Here is a 6,210-nt window from a genome sequence, read left to right on the forward strand (position 1 = left end):
CTGGACAGTTGACTGCCAGATGTCGTGCTGGGAATCGAGAGAAATAGATGATTACATACACTCCTGGCCTTCTAGAAACCATTAGACATGCCGCTGGGCGCTGTGGCTCATGCCTGTAATCCCAGCACTTTGGGAGGCCGAGGCCAGCAGATCACTTGAGGTCAGGAGTACGAGATCAGCATAGCCAAAATGGCAAAACCCTGTCTCTGCTAAAATACGAAAATTAGCTGGGCATTGTGGTGGGCATCTGTAATCCCAGCCACCTGGGAAGCTGAGGCTGGAGAATCAATGAAACCTGGGAGGCAGAGGTTGCAGTGAGCTGAGATCATGCTACTGCACTCCAGACTGGGTGACAGAGCAATACTCCATCTCAAAAAAAAAAAAAAAGTTGACCAAGATGATTAAAAAAAAAATGATCCAAGGCTTAACTACATGTAGAAAACATGGAGAGCACAAATGAGGGAAAGATAAATTATTCATGATGGAAAGATAAATTATTCATGGGGAAGTAAGTTTGCCCACCAGTGTTGAGGAAGCTTAACATGGAAAGTGAGACATGTGAAGCAAAGTGCAGGAGTGTGGAGGTAAAAGAAAAAAAATGATGTCATGGAAGTGCAAGTAGCTCTATGCAAAAGGACAGGAGTCTATGTCACATGTTAGGGAAGCAAAATAAGTTTAAAAATCTAAGGACAGACTGGGCACGGTGGCTCAGGCCTGCAGTCCTAGCACTTGGGGAGGCCAAAGTAGGCGAATCACATGAGGTCAGGAGATTGAGATCAGCCTGGCCAACGTGGCGAAAACCTGTCTCTAACAAAAATACAAAAATTAGCCAGGCGTGGTAGCACACGCCTGTAATCCCAGCTACTTAGGAGGCTTAGGCACGAGAATCAGGAGGTTGGAAACCCAGGAGGTGGAGGTTGCAGTGAGCCCAGATCGTGCCACTGCACTCCAGCCTGGGCGACAGAGTGAGGGGATTGTAGTCCATGACTGTGGACCACAATCATGGGAAAAGCATGGATCTTTTACTTGAACTAATGGATCACCACTAAGGGATTCTCTATGCAGGAAAGAAATATAAACTAATTTTTGTATCTTGAAAGAATAAATTCCACATTACAATTGGATTTTGTATTTCAGGATAATATATTAAAAATAGAGAATTTTTTTGAGGAACTGACCACAAGCAGCGCCATCATACAGAGTTTTAAGTCCAGACTGAAAACACACATTCTATGATCCAATATTCCTTTAATTTTGAACTATTTAAGGCATAAGAAGTGTCAAAAGGCTGCAGAGGAATATAAAAATGTAGTATAGTTTGTACCTAGATAAAACAAGGTAATTAGTGAGATGTGCACATGAAGAACCCAATGCGCTGAGTTCTGCACTGGCCCTATGCCTTTGACTTCTTTGGAAGACAGCTCTAAATCAGTGTGTATCAGAATCACTCAGAGGGCTTGTGAGCACAGAGACTGCCGAGCCCCACACCCGAAGTTAGATATTCAGTAGGTCTGGCATAGGGTCCAAGAATTTGCATCTCTAACAATATCTCAGATGCTATTGCTGGTGGGCCAGGGAACGCACTGGAAGAACCACTGTTCCAGGAGATGGCCATGGCGGACTCTATTGTGCATTTATCATTAGGCTGACCATCTGTCCAGTTTACACCTGCTGTTCCAGTGTAATTATTAATGATGCCCTTTTGACTTTCCAAAATTTCTGAATTTGGATGATAAAGTATAAGGTCACCTCACCTATGATCCATAATGAGATCAAAAAGGGGTTTGGTTACTGTGCACAGTGGCTCACGCCTGTAATACCAGCATTTTGGGAGGCCGAGGCCAGTGTATCACTTGAGGTCAGAAGTTCGAGACCGGTCTAGCTAACATGGTGAAATCCCGTCTCTATTAAAAAAAAAAAAAAAAAAAAAATTAGCTGGGTGTGGTGGTGCATGCCTGTAATCCCAGCTACTCGGGAGGCTGAGGCTGGAGAATTGCTTGAGCCCAGGAGGCAGAGTTTGCAGTGAGCTGAAATCGCGCCACTGTACTCCAGCCTGGGTGACAGAGCGACACTCTGTCTCAAATAAATAAATAAACAGTACAAAAATTAGCCAGACATTGTGGCGCGTGCCTGTAATCCCAGCTACTCAGGAGGCTGAGGCTGGAGAATCACTTGAGCCCAGGAGGCAGAGTTTGCAGTGAACCAAGATCGCGCCACTGCACTCCAGCCTGGACGACAGAGCGGGACTCTGTCTGAAAAATAAAGGGAATGAGAGATGGTTTACATTCAATTATTGGGAAATCTTTACCCTGGAAAAATTTTTCTTTACCCTTGTCGTCATTTTTCTCCTTGTGGTCAAGGTAAATCCTACAAATAACTGCATTTTCTTTCCAGTTATGTCTGATAGGAAACTCAGAAGGAACTTGCAGCTTAATTTTAGTTACTCTGCAGAACCATAGGGCCCAAATGCCTACAGCCCAAATCAATTCTGGTCCTGACTTCGTCCATTCTTTCTATATTTTCTCTGATCTAATTTTTAAGGAGATATACTTGTACATTTCACTACAGGGATTCTTAAAAGCCCACAGAAGCTGCTGAACCACAACAGGTGCAACAAACAAATACATGAATTAACAATAACTCATGAGAAATGTGGTTATTTCCTGCCTTTCTTGGGAAGGGACATATAGGTCTGTGAAGTCAAGATTGTAGAGCTCAGATTAAGCAGCCTGGAAATCTCCACACTTCAGCTGGACAAGGGGCTGCACCCCACGGAGTGACAGAGAATGCCATGCCTCTGTGATCATAAGCTGCATATGTGTGACTGATATGATCATGTGGCACTTGGAAAATGCATATTTCTCATTGGGACTAAGTGTGCAATTGTCCCTTCCCAATTCATTTATTATTTATTTATTTGAGACATAGTTTCACTCTATCGCCCAGGCTGGAGTGCAGTGGCGTGGCTCACTGCAACCTCCCCCTCCCATGTTGCAGCGATTCTTGTGCTTCAGCCTCTGGAATAGCTGAGATTACAGGTGCGTGCCACCATGCCCGGCTAATTTTTGTATTTTTATTAATTTATTTTTGAGACAGAGTCTTGCTCTGTCACCCAGGCTGGAGTGCAGTGGCACAATCTCGACTCACTGCAACCTCCGCCTCCCCAGTGCCAGTGATCCTAGTGTCAGCCTCCGAAGCAGCTGGGATTATAGGTGCATACCACCATCTCTGGATAATTTTTGTGTCGTAATTTATGTATTTTTTGAGACAAGAGTCTCACTCTGTTGCCTAGGCTGGAGTGCAGTGGTGCAACCTGGGCTCACTGCAACATCCACCTCCCAGGTTCCAGAGATTCTCCAGCCTCAGCCTCCTGAGTAGTTGGGATCATAGGTGTGTGCCACCACACCCAGCTAATTTTTGTGTTTTTAGTAGAGACACGGTTTCGCTATGTTGACCAGGCTGGTCTGCAACTCCTGACCTCAAGTGATCCACCTGCCTCTGCCTCCCAAAGTGCTGAGATTCAGGCGTGAGCCATTGTGCCCAGCCCATTTATTATTAACACCTGTCCTTACACCCTGACCCAAGAGTACAGTTTCTAAAACTATATCTGTAGAAAATAATTACATATGTACACAAAGATTTAAATGTAGGAATTTTACCACGGTGATGTTAACAGTTAAAACCAAAACCAACTTTCATAAATATTTATTAACAGCATATTGGTTATATAAATTATGATATATTCAGAGATATGCTATTATGCAGCTGTTAAAACTGTTTAGAAAAATATATGCTGCCATATAAAAATATTTAAGTTAAAATACAACATAAAAAGCAAGGTAACCAAACAACATGGTTCCAGTTTTCATTTAAACTGAAAGTGCATATATGAATATACTGATCACTTGCAAACATAAGCACCAAAGCACATATCCAGAAAAAAATATATGGAAGCAAATAAATCAAGTTGTTGATAGAATTTGTATTTAGGAGATGGCAGAGTTAGAGGTCATTTTTGCTTTCTTCTTTGTATTTATCCATAATGCATAACTTAATATTCAGAATATAATTATTCGTATAATAAACAAAACTAAAACAACAGAGTTTTACAATATATTCAGAAATAGAATGGGCTTACTGACCACATGACCCTGAACCCCTGAGATGATGAACCATTCCAGAACCGACAGCATCCACAGGCAGGTCTGAAAGGAGGGAGCTGCTGGCCAGGGCCTGGCTCGCTCATTGTGCTCCCCAGCTTACAGAATCTTAACAAGAACTCTGATCTCAATGGGAACTCTGAGGGGTAAACTTGATCTCAGCTGTGGTGCGGTGAGGGCAGTCAGGAGACCTGGCTTAAGTCTAGTGCTGTCACTGCCAACCTGAGAGGCCTGGGCAAGTCACATGGTTTCTGGGGCCATTTTATTCATCTTTGAAGGGAGAAGGGAGAGCCAGAAGGGCCCCAGTGACTGTGGTGGCCCTACTACCCTGCCAGTCTCTAAGTTCCAAAGAAAAAAGGATTTTTCTGTACCTAAATAAGGGTAGAGGAGAAATCGGCACATCCCCAGAGGACTGGGGTGAGGGTGTGGGGAGGGAAGGGAGTGCTGGTGGGAATCAGCTGATGTCTGTAAAGAATCAATGCAGAGGGACGGATCCATGCTGGGGTGAGGGATAGCATCTCCCTGGCTATGGCTGGTGGCTGCTAACACCTGGACCTCCCCCCCAGACACCATGCAGGGAGCTGCCTCCCCCTCTCCCCTAAGCCATGGGGATGAACACTTCACATCCCTCCTCTCTTCCATCTCAACATCACAGGAGATTCTGATGTAAAGTAAAAGGTGATCACTAAATGATCCTCCTCTGCAAAGCTGCTAAAAATAATTAATCACCACAGGGACCCTTGCAATGACCAAATTTTGTTACAGTCTTTTTTAAAATCTCTCTCTGTTTTGCAGATAAAGGTTACAGTCTTATAGTTCAAAGATGAGGAGAAATTCTTAAATCCTTCCATGCAGAAACAAGTTTTATACAAGGGAGAGGAATGAGACCAGCAGCAGATGCCTCATTGACAAAAATTGAATTCAGATGTCATTTAACATCTATAGACCATGTATTAGTTATCTATTGCTGTATTACAAATGACCACAAACTTGATGGCCTTAAAAACACACACATCACGTGGTTTCTGTAGGTTAGGAATCTGGGTATGGCTTAGCTGGGACCTCTGTTTCACAGTCTCTCATAGGACCACAATCAAGGTGTCAGCCAGGGGTTGTGGCCTCATCTGAAGGCTCAACTGGGGAAAGACTTACTTTCAAGCTCACTTATGTGGTTGTTCACAGGATTCTTTCCGTTTTGGGATGTTGAGATGTACTGAAAGCCTCAGTTTCTCACTGATTGATAGTTGGAGGCCATCCTTAGTCTCTTGCTATATGGGCCTTCCCATCATGGCACATTGCTTTGCCAAAACCAACAAGGGAAAGAGCCTGTCACCAAGACAGATGCTATGATCTCTTTTTTTTTTTTTAATTTTCTTTTACTTTGTAGTATCCTCTCAATGTTAAGGTATTTTATTGGTTAGAAGCAAGTTACCCAAATAGAGGGAATTATACAGGTTGATGAATACCAGGAGGCAGGGAATCACTGGGGGTTATCATAGAAGCTACTTCCCATAGACCAAGCTTGTTCAACCTGTGGCCCATAGGCCATACATGGCCCAGGACAATGAATGAAGCCCAACACAAATTCATAAACTTTCTTAAAAATATTTTGAGATTTTTTGTTTTTGTTTTTGTTTTGCTGATCAGTTATCATTAGTATTGTATTTTTTTAATTGCATTTTAGGTTTTGGGGTACATGTGAAGAACATGCAAGATTGTTGCATAGGTGCACACGTGGCAGTGTGATTTGCTGCCTTCCTCCCCTTCACCTATATCTGGCAGTTCTCCCCATGCTATCTCTCCCCTACTCCCCATCCCCTGCTGTCCCTCCCCTATTTCCCCCCAACAGACCCCAGTGTGTGGTGCTCCCCTCCCTGTGTCCATGTGTTCTCATTGTTCAACACCTGCCTATGAGTGAGAACATGTGGTGTTTGATTTTCTGTTCTTGTGTCAGTTTGCTGAGAATGATGGTTCCCAGGTTCATCCATGTCTCTACAAAGGACACAAACTCATCATTTTTGATGGCTGCATAATATTCCATGGTGTATAT

This window comes from Aotus nancymaae, unplaced genomic scaffold (assembly GCF_030222135.1).
Source record: "Aotus nancymaae isolate 86718 unplaced genomic scaffold, 86718_ANA_hifiasm-v0.15.2.pri h1tg000058l, whole genome shotgun sequence".
Taxonomy (NCBI): Eukaryota; Metazoa; Chordata; class Mammalia; order Primates; family Aotidae; genus Aotus; species Aotus nancymaae.